Source organism: Spodoptera frugiperda, chromosome 8, assembly GCF_023101765.2.
Source record: "Spodoptera frugiperda isolate SF20-4 chromosome 8, AGI-APGP_CSIRO_Sfru_2.0, whole genome shotgun sequence".
Lineage (NCBI taxonomy): Eukaryota > Metazoa > Arthropoda > Insecta > Lepidoptera > Noctuidae > Spodoptera > Spodoptera frugiperda.
In genome coordinates, this window is record NC_064219.1 from 4,358,801 (window position 1) to 4,378,063 (window position 19,263).

The following is a 19,263-nucleotide window of genomic DNA, read 5'->3' on the forward strand; positions in this document are numbered from 1 at the left end:
CAGCATTATTATTTGCTAATACATATAAAGTGTGACGCAGTTACCATTAAATATGGTGGCCAGTACCCTTAGTACAAGTTTGTTTTACGTTTAACGAAATCGAAACGGGAGCGCGTTCGGCGCTCTGATTGGTTGGTTTATTCGAGTAGACCAATCAGCGCGCCGAACGCGCTGTCGTTTCGTTTGGCAAAAAGTTACGATTTTTTACGCTAATAAAATTATAAATATTTACTTCAATCGTATATATTATTAATGGAAATACTTGAAAACCTATAAACAAAAGCACTAAAACATACCCTAATTTTCCGAGTTTACGACTTTAAGCCTAAAACCATAAAGTTGATAATCTATTTGACACGCTAACCTGCTGGAGGCTATACAAAACAAAATTATTTGAACTAAATGAAGAAATAATCATATTGTTTATTTATTCAAACAATATTTTTTGCTTACCGTTAATATGAAAATTAGCCTGCACATGATTTTCTACTTTATGTTAAGTAGTAGAAGGTAGATAATTCAACAGCTACCGAAGTGCCTAATTACATATTGGTATAGCAATCACGGTATATTTTATTTGACATTTGATATTTATTTGTAAATCAACAAAATTATACGTATTTGATCGCGTGTAATAGGGAATTCTGTTTGTACGTGTATAAAATTGTGTTGAAAATTCAATTTAACTATACACAAAAAGAAAAAATATTTTACAGACAGACAGACGTACAAGAGAATTTCATATCAGAAATCAATTACAGAATTCCGTTAACTTAATAAACTGTGTCATATTTATAGGTATTGATGTAAATTTTACATTTTAAGTAAATTATGATTAAAAAATGCGTGTTTAAAATTAGGTAAACATGAATCGTGAATTAATAAAAAGTATTATTTTTGCTTTGTAGTTTACTAGCTTCGGCTTCTTCCGCGTTCCAGTGGGATAAAAAGTATCCTATCACCCAAATCAGCTCATACTCTATCTGTATACCAAATTTCATCAAAATCCGTTTAGTAGTTTCAACGTGATTGGCGGACAAACATCCGTTTGGATATTAGTCCGCTTAGTCCGCAGCTCCGGAACTCTCATCTACGTACCCTTTCAACTACGTGGATTTATATCTACACTTAGTACCTACAAATTCTACATGTAAGAAAAGATATTTTCAATAAAATATACCTAAATAAGAAGCATTGTTTCCAAAACATTAATATTGTAGGTTATGTAACGTCAAATAACTCAGAAATTAGGCATCATTTCAATCTAGATCTGCAAACCAATCTGTTGGGGAAACTTTCTAGAACTTTTCCAATTTTATTCTATTGGTTGTTATGAAATAAATCATTTCTTTACATCAAACAAATTCTTGTACTATATACCTAAATTATTATGTAATATTACGACTCTCCCGTATTGTAATTAGGCCGAGATGCTGAATGAACTAGCACTTACATTTAATGTACGGTACCTAATACCAGTTTTTTTTTTTTTGAGGGGGAAAATCATCCAATGATTTTTCTCGCGGCGAGGCGAGAGGAAGTGTCAGACTCTTACTGACTAAAAACCATCCCGTTCCTTCTCCTGCCTTTCGAGCCGGAGCCCCGGTAAACCCGCTAGGTAGTCCGCAGCTCCGGAGGTAGTCCGCAGCTCCGGGCTATTAAGTAGGTACCATAATGTACCATAATGTGCACCGCTGCCTACCCTTTCGTGGATAAAAGGCGTGACGTTGCATGTTTGTAATATAACTGTATATTATACTGTGATACATTAGGCAAAATTCCAGACTCCAAAAACCCAATAATACTTTTACCCAACTCAGTTACTCGAAGCTCGACAGTCGTACTTGCAACTGCTTGTACAGTGTCATATGTGTAAGAAAATAAATAATTTATTTCTTTACTGTGACTACCAAAAGCAATAACTTAACACGATGATAGGTACAAGACATTATTTGAATGAAAATGTTTAAGTTAGAAAGTGTCAGATTTATATTTGTAACCTGCCAGCACATCAAGGTACCCCATATTCCCAATTTCTTCAATAAATTTTAGATTTTATCCCAAAGCAATAAGGTTGAAATTCTATTAAAGGCATTTGATAGTAAGGGATAGGTTCATATGCTGACGATTGAGTCTTAAAACCCTGAGGCTTGTAAAGTTGTACCATCGATCATAAACTAAATCTTAAATCAAGAATAGATTATAATGTTTCACACATCAAAAGCTACATCCATCCACTTCCTTAGTACCAATAGTTCTCCAATCTTCGATGATTAAGTGGTTAGCAGCCATTCTTCACATATGCCCATAAACTTGGTAAATTAACCAGTTTTTACGAGGCCCTACTAAATGGTATCAAACGATCTAATTGCTTTATTCTGCCCGAGCACTCGATTACTGCATACAATGGCTCTCAGCTTTATTTTTCCTATTTTGTAATAAACCTTCATGCTAGCAACTTGCCGGTTTATACGTTCTTTTTTTTAATTGCTGGTTTGAAATAAACTGCATACGTTCTTTTTGTCGTTCTATGTTGGCGCGAATTTATTGGGGTCGCATTCGTTTTTTGAAATCAGTCGGTTACACAGAAAAAATACAATGTCGAATGGCCATTTTATTCCTAATCGTTCCAGAGTTTTGGTTTGTGCTTGATTATTTTAGTTTATAGGAAATATTATATAGAGGCTCATAATTAGTAACCAATATTTAAACACGTGATTGTACTCATGATTACAAACAACTTTCCCATTTTTTTTGTATACTCATTAGTTTTATTTCTATCACAATAACAAAACAACAAAATTTCATTAGCAAGCGTAAAGTTTCAAATAGCCTAGTACCTAGTCTTCCGATAACGCGGGCTTGGGCACATTGCTTCTAACAGCTGATCATGCGAAAGCATTTGTTTTGTTTTAGTGATAACAATAATTATTACTATCACGGGTTTGAATATCGTTCACTATTTATCAGTCACCCTATATAGAGGACAAGAGGACAGGGATAAATAGCCTAGTAAGTCAGTTCTAAACCTGTCTTAAAATTAAAAAAACTAGAATCTAGATGACAAATGAAATATGAAACATCTAAGAATAACTTCGAAAGGTCCAACGCAGTAAACGTTTACAAGTAATAAAATAACTGATCCAAATGTTTTAGTAGTTCACATTCTCCCGTGAACTACATTTCTTCCTTTTACGACCTATTCAGTACAAGAGGCCATATTTCTTTACCTCTACTTACTTTGAATACGATTTTCGCCCCTCATCATAGTTTTTATGTAACGTATATCGCTACTGACTTTTATAGGCTCCATACTAGCAAACAATTTATGGTTACAAGTAATATCTGTGAAATATATGTATCTTATATTCAAAGCTGTGAAGCTTGTTAAAGGCAGACTATATTTAACATCATTCCTGATTTCCTCTCATTTAAACTGCAGTACGGCAGTGCTATGACCGGTGATGCCACCTTAAAGGTTGAAATTTTATTAAAAACCGATCTTAATCCAAAAAAGTTCGGATCAAACTAGGTTTTTGACATTTTTACAGAACAAACAACAAATTTCCATACAATATGGTATTGAAGAATGTTGCAATTAAAGCGACAGACGAGCAGACGGCTCATCTGATGGTAAGCGGTCAGCACCGCCCTTGGATACCCGCAACACCAGAGTAGTTACAGATGCGTTGCTGGCCTGTTGAAAAGGACTTCAGACTGCAGACTGAAACACTCTTTGTTTTCATCACAGCCAAGTCATATCAAACTTTAAATGAAATGACAATGACGCATATAGACCTAAGTTTAAAAACAATAAAATTGACACCTGTGTAAACTCAGAATGACTTGCTAGATCAAAAATGAAACCAGGTTATTAAAGTTATTATTTACATTAAAGTCAAAGTAAATTTAATACAGAAACCGTTTCGTAATTACAGTATGAACTGAAAAAGTTGAGACAGAACGCAATTGACTTAGTGACGGCGCAAACTAAGCCACTTTAGTTGCTTGTCGGAGCGACTTGTGACAGCTTTACTAGTTTGCATTTCTGTAAAATCTTTAGTTTTAAAACAAGTTCTCCGTTTGGATTTGTGTCTAAATAAAGAGTCTCTATTTCTTTGAAATGAAATTGTAATATTGACAGTGTTATATATTTTATTACGTAATCTAAAATACTGAATTCAATTTCAATTAGTGGTCATAATCAGTACCTAATTTTGGGTAGATTTCTTCCATGGTCGGATGATGCTCGTTTTCCAATCTTAGGGATTTTTACTCTCTGTTCCCTAAATATGTGATCAATACTTATTCAATATTGGACTCAGTTTCAGAATTCAGAAGATTTCTGTCGACGTCTAGGATCCGATTTAGTAAGAATACCTGAAATAATTTTTCAAACGGTCCAAAAGTTTCCGAGTCTAATCGGATATCGGAGTAGCTATTAATTGATTTTGGTAGAACTAACAACTATTTAGTTTCTCAGTGTACACCAAACTTACTCATACGTGAGTACTAGCAACCTCAGTGATTGTAAAAAAACAATCAAAGTTGCATTTGTGTTGTCTATTAGTCGTCTTATGATGTTCACATGAAATTACAGTCATTATTTGTGTGAGCTATATTTATTTGTTAATGATTTTTGTGATGATACAAAAACTTATTTGGGTTAAGTGTTAAGTGACGGTAGCTTTATGATCATTGAATAGATTTCTATGTTTTTGTTTAGTATATTTTTCAAGTTTCTTTAAGGTAATTTATGCATAAGATAATATGTAACAACTTGATCGCCGATGAGTCTAATAGATCGTAACAAATTAGGACCTAGTCTTTCGAATACCCATTTAAACCTAAGTAAGTCTAACAGGTAAGAAATTCAGACTTCTGGAGTCTTTCCATGATATAATTTATTCCATTATTGACATTGCCCTAATCTAAGTCAAAATCTTTCTCAGATGTACTCACATTACTTCTTCATTATTCTACCAAAAACTAAATTGAATTCACAATAAAATCCGCACGAGTGGCGCCACAAGCGCTTTTAGGCACCTAGACCTATTCAAGACGTGGTGTCAGATTAATACTAAACTTCTAGATTAATACCACGATTTAGGATTAGTAAAACGTAGACTAGATTCATGAATCTTCATATAAAATTCATTAGCATCGACATTTCAGTCCTCAGTTTAACTTAGTCGAAAAGTACGTTCATAAATAAATAAGTATGAACAAAATGTTCTACTAAGTTGATAAAATATTTTTGCCAATGTAAATTAAGCTGGCCATAAGTTATGGGATGAATAAATTCTGTTCACAAATAGGACCGATATTATATTGCTTGTTTCAAATTTATGGTTTTGCTACAGTTAAGTTAACGTGTTAGTAAATTGTATAGCTGACGCTTTAGTCTCGTTTAGTACTAGTAGACTAGAAATAGGTGACTTGTCAGTTGTGGTTTTGGCTTTATAAAATCATACACTTATTCTAGATATAATTTTTGAGGAAGATCATCTATTGATTTCTCCCGCCTTGGGCGAGGAGAGGGAGTGTCAGACTCTTAATGACTAAAAACCATCCTATTCTTACTCCTGCTTTTCGAGACGGAGTCCCGGTAATCCGCTAGGTAGTCCGCTGTTTATTCTAGATATCTACAATAAGTTTTCTTAGCTATTATGTAGATGTCATTACATGTCATCAAATCTTAGTTATAGCGAATAAACAAAATACGCGTAATAGTAGACATTTGTTGACATTATTCTCATAAGCTTTTTTCAAAACAAGTGAAAAGTGTTTGCTACAATACACTTCTGCTTACATTGTAAAAACAAACATTATATCATCATGCTATATGACGTCTCAAATAGCCAGAGGCGTTGATAGAAAGCAACCTCTACACACCCATATTCGGTTGTCTAAATATCATCCCATTGGTAAGTAAATATTTGACAGCGACACTGACATGCCCTTACTCGCCGGTGGCGCCACCTGGCCTGCGCAAAAACGATAGGATGTCATTGTATGCTACTCCCATACGTCCCGGAGGTTTAAAAGCCGCATGTATACTGTCATCTACCGATGTCCCATCGATGACAGGGGTCTATATTAATTGGCCACATGGGGCTCACCTGTTTGCTTGACCCATCCCCTTCTTTATTTGCTACGGACATATATTTTTTTCTCTTTCATATTTATAGGCTAGTGTTGTTTGGTACAGCTTAAATAAAAATGAGTTAGTAAGCGGAGGTCCCCATTAAATAAATTTGTTCAAAATTAACTTAAATGCATAAAATTTATTGAAATCAATAAAATTAAATCTAATGCCAACCGAATTTCAACTACAATAAAATTCAAACCAACCAATAAAATAGCACAAAAAACAAGCATTCAAAGCGACAGACGGACAGCAAAACCGTAACAGCTATTAACACATTTGAATACCGAACAGAATCCCTAAAAAATAAAAAACAAAAAATATTTTAGTCACATTATGAACACACCTGTTTGCTACTTTCGCCCTTTTGTCGAACATGAAAAGGGTCATTTCGTAATGTAGCTATCTCTCAGCGGCCATTACTGTGTTCTTGTTTACCTGTATTTCTTGTTTACGACTACAAGCATTGAGATGTAAACGCTCACGTTCAATGTGGCACACATTTGATCTAAAAGTGGAGTCGTTTGAGAAATATTTCGATATATTTAGGTTATTGTTACTCTTACGATATTAGCTTTGGGAAATTGCTTTCTTTATGTAGTTTTCATGTAAACTGATAATGAGTGCATGCATGTGCAGTGTGCATGTTGTTGCTGAAGAGAAGTTACTGTGTACTTTTCTTTGATACGTGAACTTTAGTTTTGTTTTGTACTAAAAGAGATATTAACTACTCGTACAACATCTGTCGGTTTAAAATTATTATTGTTTGTATGTTTCGTTTATTTCGTACACAGATGTTAAAGAAAGATGGGCAAATTCTTTTTTATGACATTTTCATTCATGCTCTTTACTGAACATTCAATAAGAATAGATATACAATAATAAAACTAGGTTTAAAAAACCCGAATTCAAAACTATAAACTAAAAACACCTGTTAAAGTGCGAACCTATATTTTCTTAAGTGTTGGGTAATATACCTAAAACCTTCTCCTAAGTCTAAAAACCGCATCAAAATCAGTTCAGCCAAACGCGAGAAAGATAATCGCGCACATGCAGATCAAACTGAGAACCTCCTTTAAACTCCGAATGAACTAACTAGATATTTATATATCGATTCTATTTACCATCAGTGACATCTATCCTATACATTATTAAATAGCAATAACAAAATTACGACCAAAACTTCCAACTACAGCCAGTATCAGTAGGTAGTATCCAATAAAACTGTGTGTTGGTACATGAATTCAGGACATTTCAATAGTAGTTACCTATATAAGACATAGTAGGGAGTAGAGGCACCTGCGACCAGCATTAATATTGCAGAGCACTCTTTACGAGTGGCTTCCAGTAATGTTCTTTCTTATTGTTAGTGAGAGGTCATTTGATATATTGTTTTTCGATTGTAATCTTGTGATGATATACCAAGTGTAGTGGGTAATAGCTCATAGTTTCGCTGTGTGAGAAGAGGTGTTTGTTTCAGCAGTGGGGCTGGGTTCTAGTAGGCTGTTGACCATGATGATGTTATCATTATCACAACTTTTTTTTTAGGGGTGGAAATCATCCAATTTTTTCTCTAGCCTTGGGCGAGGCAAGAGGGAGTGTCAGACCCTCAGCCGGGGCTCCTGTAAACCCGCTAGGTAGTCCGCAGCTCCAGATCAGGCATCAGCCCTATTGGGCCCCACCTGTGGTGGTCTGATGGCAATTTGAGCGCCACGCACACCATGTACGCACGGGAACATTATAACACTGTGTCTTTTAATTGACGAGGAGATAAGCGAAGGTGTAATAAGGTATACAACGTGACACCCACTTTCCAACATGATCGTGTCAATTTGAAGCTTATGTAGGCAGTAGGAGTGACCTTATTACATTGTATTGGGCCAACCGAATTTCGTCCTACTATGAGATTTTCAAAACGTGATAAAATAAATCATATTATTATTTGCCCGACGACCAATTCAAAAGTTCTCTATTCCTATTACTTTAATACATTAAAACGACTAAAACATTGAACAGATTATTTTATTTTTTAATATTAGTAGAGAGCCTTGTTTCCCAAGCAGACGAAATCAGGTCGTTTCGCCACAATATTATACTGATATTTTCTTTAGACCTTTTATGAAAATGTTTTGTAAAATTAGAGGTTGTAGAAAAATAGGCCTGTAATGAGGTGACCTTCAGGGTTTTCAAAGTAAGGTACGAACCTTTTTTTGTTATCTAGCCTTCATTCGAGGTTAGGTTTGAATTGTGCATTATCTGGTATGAAAATTCTGTCCCTTTATTTTATGTTAGGAGATTGTATATGTAAGGCATTAAGTACGCTTTTTGTTTTCTTGTTTATTTACATAACATTTTAAAGTAAGTTTATTGTAAGAGCCGAGTATTATTAGGGCCAAGTAAGAGTCATGAATTGTATTCTATGGTTTTATTACAAAAACACTATGTAGTGTATGTATACCTATTCAAGGGTGCTTTTTCCACCAGAGATGTGCTACGAAGAGGTAATAGCTAAGCTGTGAAACTAAGTGACTGTTTTCACGGATACTAAGCTATCTAACTGTGCGAGTAAGATGTGTTATAAAATTGCGCCGCCGCAAATTAGCTGTGCGAGGAAAGTACGCACCTTCCTCGCACAGCTAATATGCAATGAGCTAAGCTCGAATATGCGATGTATCGATAGTAGGGAAGCCAACCACACATCACGCATCTTTCCATATAAAAAACATAGCTTTGCTGAGTCCATTTCCACTAGTGCTAACTATGTGTACCAATGGATATAATTGGTGGAAACCAAACACATCCCAAAGGTGGAAAAGCGTCCTAATTCAGCTAATCCATACTGGGAATTCTTAGTTCATTATAAGCTCCTAGATCATTAGTTCAGGCTAAGTGGTATAATACAGCACTGGTAACGTAATACATACCTAATTAGGGATAGTATTTATTTTTCCTAGATAAAACTAGAGCTAAGTATCTACCATGTTGCACGGCTTAAGTTTTCTAGGAAGAGTGAACACGATGTTATAAATCCTCAAATTAATAATCCTCTTTAGTGAATAAAAACCACACCGTATATAGATATATATCTCAAAGTGCCAACACAAAATATGGTTTTCTCAAAAAATATATAGCATTATTACTACTGGCTACTACCTTGGTCAAAAGTTAAGCATTGCCATTCAACGTGGCAATGCTGCCAGTCTTTTGGGCACCATACCTCACGACTCCGATGACTTATAATTTTCGACGCTTTAAGTTATTTACACTTAAGTTGAATATAACATATGATGACGGACTTCATGTGGGGTGGCATTCTCTAACAGTCAACCATGGGTGACGCTAAATGTGCAATAGTAGGTGTAATACATATTATTTGATCGATGGTGACGCAAAATATACATAAATGCATATACATATATACTTATATATATTTTAGTCATAGTTATTATTATTATTTAGTGTTTATACCATTATAAACATTATTTGTTATTCGTCATAAACAAAATAAAAACAATCTCACATACATATCATAGGTACAACACATCAAACTTATCAATATTCATAGTAAAACATCGACAGCCATGTTAGTTGAAAACCAAAAACTATAAATCAATTAATTCAAAAAATGCATAGTTAAATAACTAATTCTATGATTATTTTAATTGCCCCTTATTAATATTCCGTACAATCAAATTTTATTTAACTCCGAATGCTCGCTCTTCGCTCGGGTGGCCATAAATTCTACGCTACAAAATACCAAAATATGAATATTATTATGCATGAGTCCGTTGGCGTTGCCACGAGGCAAACTGATTTGTTATCCCATAAAAACGCCTTTACTTACTTTGTGGGATGGGAAGTGGAATCAGCTGGGACAATCCACCCTTGGAACATTTTATGGTTACTTCCAAGAAATGCAAGTGTTAGGAATAAATGGTGATTTTGAAAAGCGTGCAACGTTATTCTCGATAAATACTCGAACGGTATTTACGTTCGACAAATGGACATTTTGATTTATGTCAGGCGTTTGGTTGCACTTAATAAATAACAGTTTATTTTGTTCGTATCGAGTCTGTATTGACTGGGGAAACACACGGAGCTGTACACACCAGTTTGTCATGACCTCCCTTTATATGATCTTTTCGCACATTCGAAGACCAATTATACTGGTTTTGTCTATCTTGATGTGGAGTTATTTGTACTCAAGTTTAGCACGTACCGGCCTAAGATACTAGAGCTACATATTTAACATAGAAATACTTCTATTATCGTACAATTTTACGGTTACTGGGCTAGAGGTTTTTCCCTATTAGGTAGCAGCCTAGCAGGTAATATTATTATTTACGTAAATTGGTTCGTACAATTATCTCCGTTAGAAATGAAACCTATAAGCATGGGCTTCATTTGGGCCTCTGTAATAAAAGTATCGTTAGAGTTAATTCAGTACCGAATAGTTGGGGTTGTGAATCACGTTCATGGCGCTAACTGCGCTGTTATAGACTACGCTTGCCAAATTGTTTTGTCTTTGTAACTTTTCAGTAATGCTGCAAAGGAATATACTAAAGGAATTACTGTGCTGTGGTGTTTTGAGTTTGTATATACTATCATGGTAGGTTTATTATTGTTAACTGACTTCAAAAAAGGCATAGTAATTTTCAGACTTAGACAAAGGTTTCGGTAATTTTGAAGGCGGTTTTCGAAAAAGTAGTTTAATATGTACCTAGAAGTGCCGTTATGCGATATTTCAAATCGATACACTATCTTGTACAGTACTTGTTTCCGTAAGAAAAAAAAAAATGTATCTAATATGTTCTAATAATCAACAATTTGTCATCAACCGTATCTATTATATTAGCAAACAACAAATAAATTGGGCTGTAATTGTAATACAAACCCATGTCTGCACATCATACAGAGTCTTGAAGAACCTATAACGTGTGTGGGTCAAGTGTACCATCCATGTTTGTCGTCACAGCTGACTGCTCGCGAAGAATTTGACGCCCCCCACGATAAATAGCTGCTGTTCACACGATTTATTTTAAATGTCAGCCTTTTTAACTTAATGAGGTACAAGTAGTTTTAATTTTAATGAGCCTTGTTTGGTTGGACATGCATTTTTGGGTAGAATTAGATTTTATAATGTGTTTGGCTGTAAATGATAGCATTTGCTGTTATGTTCGGTGCTTAAGTGAATGCCTGGCAATATCTAGATTAAGTTTAAGTTTTCTTAAAGGAATGTCTTTAATTTGTTACGACTTAATTGGGATTATCGTGAATTAGAAGATTTTTTTTGTGATTCATTTAGGGGGCAAACAAGCGGATTTGTCACCTGATGGTAAGCGATCAGTGCCGTCAATTGACAGATATGTATTTATAGAGACGTAGCGCTGAAGATCGAGCTAATTGGCATACCATTGGAGATGCCTATATCCAGCAGCGGATGAGAACAAGCTGATGATGATGACCTACCTTATTCCACTTACTCATAAAAGAATTCAAATCATGACCTAAAATTCAGAATCTTCACAAAACATTACTCTTCCTTTTGTTAAAACGCCTAGAAATTTTCATAGAAAACTTTAAACACAGACATAGATACATACCTACAAAGACGACGCGACGCCTAAGACCCAACAACTTTTTACGACAGTTCCCAGTTTCTTGGCAACACCGAAATTCTCAGTTATTCCAGCAGATTGTCTAGTTTTACTGTCTACAATCTCACAAACTATAAATTCTAAAGATTTTCTGTTAATTTCATCGTTGGCAGACATTTTAATTATAATTTATAAGTTATAACGAATGGTTTAACTCTTCATTCTTTACGAGTAGGGTAGCTAATGTAAGCCGTTGAATTTCATTTTAATAGCGCTGTTCGTTCGTAGTTAAATTTTGAAATATGGAAGTGCAAAGGATGTGTTGAATAGGGATTAAGGAATACGATGAAATACGTATGTCGATGTATTCTTTTTTATTTGATTGAATATGAATTTTATTGATAGAGTGTAGTAATATGTTTTACTTCGTACCGTACTGTGTTTGTTTAGAATGCTTATCCTGAAAAGCTAAAGATTTTCTTTTACTACGCTGTACAGTTTTTTTTAAAACCAATGACTATTCAAAATGTAATTATATTGTTCAGATTTCAAAGTCAATGTCAAATAATTTATTTCAATTAATCCTTAATTAGGCACTTTTGAAACGTCAAATTGAATTATAATCTAAATTAATATCGATAAAAATCGTCGATATTTTCACATCTCTTCTCATTTGTAAACTATAAACAATGTCGTATTGTTGCACTGGGAACTGTAAATAAATTCCTTAGCGAATATTTTTAGGCTTCAATAGCATGCGTTTGCGCATAACGGGCACTGTAGCTGCGCCGGCGCACGGAACGAACTTTTGTTCTTTCTCACTGCGCCGACACTAAGTACGTGTTTTATTATACTGTAAATAGAAATATGGATTTTCTACCGTTTCTGAAAATAGTCGAAAATTTTAATATTGCCTTGTTAGAGTACCTAGTTGTTAGTGTTGGGAAGAGATAGGGGTAGTTTTTCATCGCTTTTGTGAGATCGATTAAAGTAAGAATTCATTAATGTAAATTAATAACCTACGCTAAAGAATTCATGTAATGATTATAATGAGGCGGGTATCCTCATGAAAAAAAACATACATAACCCGAAATTATAAATACATACATAACCTCCATGGGAGTAGAAACTTAGGCAGAGACAATGGAACGCCAATTGCTTCGAATCTTACATACTTCGTTCGCTTCATCAACAGTCTTTTCATGCATGCTTATTGGTTAAGGGCTCTCGACTTTTAAGAAAAGGCACATATATCAAAACATATAGATTTAAATAAAATTAACTAAGTACGCATTAACCTCTCTTTACACATACCAAAGTAGGTATTTGAAGTTAGGTTTGGTTACGATAAATAAATACATACCGACCGAATTGAGAACCTCCTGATTTTTAGGAAGTCTGTTAGATCGATACCAGCAATTTATACTACGCTAACTCGAAATTTGGAAAAAACTTTTTTATGCCAAGTTGCTTAAAATGTGTGTTTACACACGTCATAAAAAAATTGAGAAGAAATATGCAAAAATAAGAAAGTTACAAATCTTATAAAACGCTATGTAAAGGTACTTTTTGAAATCACTCGATTTATATTACGCCAACTATTATTAGCGGAGTGTGCGCGCGGATCACTTTGGTCAAAATCCGTGCAACACTGCGCTAACTCATTGTTAGCGTATTTTAGTGCGTTCGTGTGTATACTTGTTCGTTTGTAAAATGAACGACTTAGCGACTTTTACATAGTAAATACTTATGTGTTAACGTATTAATTAGTTTATTAATGGTACGTTGACTATTCTTTTTGTGAGTAAGTACATGTTCTTTATAAAATATTGAAATATGCATCAGATGATTGATCATGCACTACGACGTCCCGTACTACACTACGCTAACATAAGTTAGACTTGTATAAGATGTAATTTTTTTTTTGATGAATTACGTTTATATACGGCTAACTTGCGCTAAATCAAAAAATAGAAATAATTAAGAAAATATAAATATGAGATATTACAATGAATAAATTAAATATTAAGCATACCAAATTTCATAAAAGTATCTTAATTAATGTAAAAGTTATCACGTTTTTCCCTTTAAACGCCTCTACTGTAAAGTACGCTTTTTGAGTTAGCGCAGTATAAATTGCTGGTGTCGAGATATATGTAATTTCAATTGTTCCTTAAAGTTCATTAATACACAAGTGTGATGCATTAACAATTTAAATGATAATATATTAACTTCAGGACTTTAAGCATCGCCCTTTAAAAAAGGGGAAACGAAAAAAATTACATTGATTAATTCCTAAATAGTTAATTAAGATTAATCGTGACCTAAATCCCGGCTCCTAATAAAAGTAATGGAAGGGTTTGTTCCCAAATAAAATAAACATTCCTCACATTACTGTAAGAATAACGTTCTTGACCTACTTGCGCACTCGAAATTAATTAATTTGTAAAAGGTTGTATAGGTACAGGGACTGTTATTTTGAATATTTAGGTATACAAACGTACATAGGTATGTTAGGACATCATTTTTTTGTTGCTTTAGTATACAACAGCTGATCTAGCGGTATCGTCACCTATTCACTAACTAATTATAAGTATTAAAGAGTATAATAAGAATAGAGGGAAATAAGGGGCCGCTGCTGACCAAAAGCCTCTTCTCGCATGGAGAAGGTTTGAGAATTAATTACCTGCTTGCTCAATAATTATAAGTATCAAAGAGTATAATAAGAATAGAGGGAAATAAGTGACCACTGCTGGCCGAAAGCCTCTTCTCGCATGGAGAAGGTTTGAGAATTAATTACCTGCTTGCTCAATGCGAGTTGGTGCAACTAAACCAAGAAGGGTGTGTAACAGCAGCTCTATATAATTCCATATACTTGCCATTGGTGCTCGTTTGCAGTTTTGACCATATATACAAGACGACTGACTGGATCTTTGACTGAGAGGTGACCGCTGACCGCCGCCGCTGGAGTTGTTTTCGAATGTGTACACATGTTATTGACTCTTATTTCTTTCGAACAAGGCCCAAAATGCAGGTGCATTGTTTAGGGCTCTTACGAGTCAATGATTCGGTTGTTTCCGGGAATACGACATTTAAGTATCTAAAAGGATCTGCATACGCATTATCTATTATATTTCAGCCATGATCGTTCCACTGCAGGGCAAAGGCCTCCCATCCTCCTTCCATTACTTTCTGTTGATGATACTTATACCGTACAGTTCAATAATGACCAGACGTAGGTGGTACTTAGAAAGTAAAATTATTTGTTAGTTTAATTGACAGTTTGACCTTTTCATTAAAAAAGCGATATTTTGAATGCAACGCAATTATGGCTAAACAATTAATGGCAACAAAACGACATTGTGGTGTGTATTGCTCATAGTTTTCGCCAGTTATGTAAGTATAGCAGGTGATTATTTTAGTATATAGTTAATAGGTTTTGATAATGATTGGTGACACCCACCAGAAGAGTAGTGTAACAAATATATGTATATTCTACTCTGTGTCTAGAATGAGGTGTCTGGCCTAGTTTATCTAGTCTAGATTAATAAATAAAATTGGAGTGTCTGTTTTTAATATTGAAATAACCTCTTTTTACTACATGCATATGAATACCTATACATACCTACGATACATACGCAAAAATAATATTTTTTACTATTTCAATCTGTCTGTCTATTTGTTCTGTCTCAGCTCTGAAATAGCTAGACCGATTTTGACGGGACTTTTATTGGCAGGTAGCTGATGTACTAAGGAGTAACATAGGCTACTTTTATGAGTCACAAAGTCAATAATCCACACCAGCGAAGCCGCAGACGTCACCTAGTATTATAGTATGACTAATATGGTTATTGGGTATGTGTTTCTTTAAGTGGTCCAGTAAGCATCTTGTTCAGTAACTTATAAGTACCTACTTAGTACAAGCACGATCGCCACTTGTTTTCCCTAATTGATTTTTACGCGACCGTGGGAAATGTGACAGCTGCATTCCTTTGTCTTTTCATTTCATTTGAATACATTTCATTTGATCCATTTCCATGGGTCGGACACTTGCTTCGTTACTGCAATTTGATGTTTACTTATAGAACATTTTAGTTACTTTTCTTTTAACTAAATAACACAATCTTACTTTTTTCTATATCTATAAGTATTAATATTATAAATGCCTATGTTCGTGAAATTTGTTTCTGAGTTAGTGTGTTTGTCTGCATGTTAGTTACTCATACACTCCAAAATGGTTGAAGGGATTGGGATGAAATTTAGAAGAGGGGTAGATTATGGTTTGGAATAACACAATGGATAAAGCATTTACCATTTATGTTTTGTGTCCCTTATAAGAGCCTTGTGCCACATATCAAGTACAACGTACCTAAATAGATTTAATAATTATTTTCCACATCAATACCGCCCAGTAAACTATAAATAACACCATATTTTCTGCGTAAGTGTATGGGACGTTTATTTTTAGCTTGAAAACGATACAGAAAAGGACCTGAAGGGCCATATTTTGATTATTTAGGGACGTATCTGGGAATTAAAAGCAGTGGCTCTCGCCTCGCTGACAAGGGTAAAGCCCGACTGGATATCTATCATTGTTTGTTCAGCGCTAAGAAATCTCTTAAAAGAAAAGGTAAAATGGAAATGCTTAAACTTTAACAATAACATTACATGATAACAGTCGCCTTGTGGTTGTTTGTGTGGGTTAAGCAAAAGTGTATTGTAAATGTTATGATAGAAAACACACTTTTGATTGACTGTTGTACTTAATCCAGGAAATAGGGTTAGTACCAAGAATATTGTTAACGTGTTAAGCAAAAATCCACAGTAAAAATGCAATAACCTACATGACAGCACTTCCATCCCCATCATATAGATGTTTGGCAGGCCACAACTATGCATTGCTCACGAAACTTTCTGCCTCGCACAACAAAGCTCTAAAATGATCTGTCGTTGGCGGCATTTCCGAACTAATATGACCTTCAAACCTTCACGAAATAAGCCTATTCAATTTTAAAAGGCCGGCAACGCACCAGTTTCTCCTCTTATGCTGCGGGTGTCCATGGGCGGTGCTGAACGTTTTCCATCAGGTGACCCGTGTGCTCGTTTGCCTCCTATTTCATAAAACGTACCATTTTTTTATAGAAAACTTTGAAAAATACTACTTCCTTAATAAAATAAATCATAAGTAACTACAACTTTAATGTTCTATAATTGTGGTTATAAAAAAAACTTATCCTTTTAGTAAAAACAATGGAAACATAAACTGCATTTATAAACACTTTAGACGTTAATTACATTTTATGGGTCATAAACAAAACCATAGGTAACTGATATTTATTTAGTTATAGAAATGTCGTTTGCGTGAATAACGTTAGCCGGTAAACTGCAGTTAGCATAATAATGGGACAAACCTAGAAAAATAAAGAACTGAATTGAATATAAAGAGCTTACAACCACTTCAAGGATTTTTAAACTTCAAAAGAATGATGATAAATTAGCTTCATAAATAGGTGATGCCCGTTTTTCCCATTTCGGTCAGAATTTAGGGTAATCCTCTCTTATTGCTCCCCCACATCCCTTAAGGAACACACGTGCCAAGTTTCGGCTTTCTAGGTCCAGTAGTTTCGGCTGTGTGTTGCCTGTCAGTCACCCAGTCACTGAGATAAACGGAAGAGTTTATGTAGGTATATGTATAGATATAGGTACATTATGTGTTTGTACAACAATATACTTACAAACCTATACAAATACACGTCCTTTAGTCTTTGAGTACAAGTATAAAGGTTTCTTCCTAGCTACATACTATACTTACCTACTTACTGGCTTCACAACTGAGAGGCAAAGCATCTGGCCATCTTAAGTGCGGGTCTGCGATCGGTGAGCAAGGTAGCTCGCCGCCTGTCTAGAACCAGACCCGTGCCCTGCCGACTGTTTAAGATCCGTCAGACCACTACGGATGGGGCGCAGTAGGGCTGATGCCGACTCGGCAGCTGCCTAGCGGGTTACCGGGGTTCCGGCTCGAAAAGCAAGAGTAGGAACGGGGTGGTTTTTAGTCAGCAAGAGACTGACACTCCCTCTCGCCTCGCCCAAGACGGAAAAAATCATTGGATGATTTTTTCCGCTTAAAAAACTTATCACCATACTTCTTTAGCTTCCATCAAGAACATACATACATACTCGCCATACAAACAAAACCGATCAAACTTTTGTTAACAATCCAATAGTAAAGTCATTTTAAGCCATCTAAAGGCGGCCCGGGTCATTATGACCGATGATACTACAATAAAACAAACTTATCCCCATAGGACGCTAAAAGTTCATATTAACGGTGTTAATTCACAAGGGTCTGAGATAAAAATGGGCGTTCCTCAAGGTTCAATATTGGGTCCTTTCCTCTTTTTAGTGTACATAAACGATTTGCCACTCATATTCGAAAATGAACCAAAAATGGTTCTGTTTGCAGATGATACATCACTGATTTTTAAAATAGGTCGACGTACGAATAATTTTGACGACGTAAACAGCTCCATTTTTCGAGTCTATGAGTGGTTTACTATTAATAACTTGGCGCTTAATGAGAAAAAAACCAAATGTATTAAATTTTGCTTGCCAAACGTACAAAATAACGAATGTTATGTTGCTTTGAACGGACAAAAGTTGGAATTTGTTAAGGAGACTATATTTTTGGGTATCACATTAGATGACAGATTACAATGGGGGCCCCATATAAAAGCACTTTCGGGGAGACTAAGCTCAGCTGCTTATGCAGTTAGACAGATTAGGCAGCTAACGGACGTAGGTACGGCAAGGCTTGTTTATTTTAGTTATTTTCACAGCATAATGTCTTACGGCATTTTGCTGTGGGGGCGAGCTGCGGATGTAGAATCAATTTTTATTTTGCAAAAGCCAGCTATTCGAGCAATATATAACTTGCCCCGTCGCGAATCTTTGAGAGAACTATTTAAAACTATAAACATTCTTACAGTGCCTTCTCAATTCATTTACGAAAATATTATGTACGTGAGAAAAAATCAACAATTGTTTGAAAAAAGAAGCGACAGACACAATTTTAATACGAGAGGTAAAAATAAGTTAGCTATACCGCAATTCCGATTGTCCAAAGTGCAGAAATCCTTCATGGGATTTTGTGTTAAGTGTTACAATAAACTACCAACCACCATACTGAATCTGAACGAGAAAAAATTTAAATCTTGTATAAAGCGTGAACTGTGTAAACAGGCATATTATAAACTGTCAGATTATATTGAAGATAAAAATGTGTGGCAGCATGTTGGTCCGGCTCCACTGGACACTCGCTCACACTAGACAATGCTCTAATACGATCACTAGTTACACGTTAAATTAAAGTATTAATTTATTCCAATGTAGTCTAGGGATCCTGTGGCATCAAGCACTTATTTTTTTATTTGAAAAATTTAATTAAAGATTATTTTTTATTTGTATAGAAGCATTATTTCAAAATTGTAAGTGTACATATGTGGGCACTATGTTTGAAAC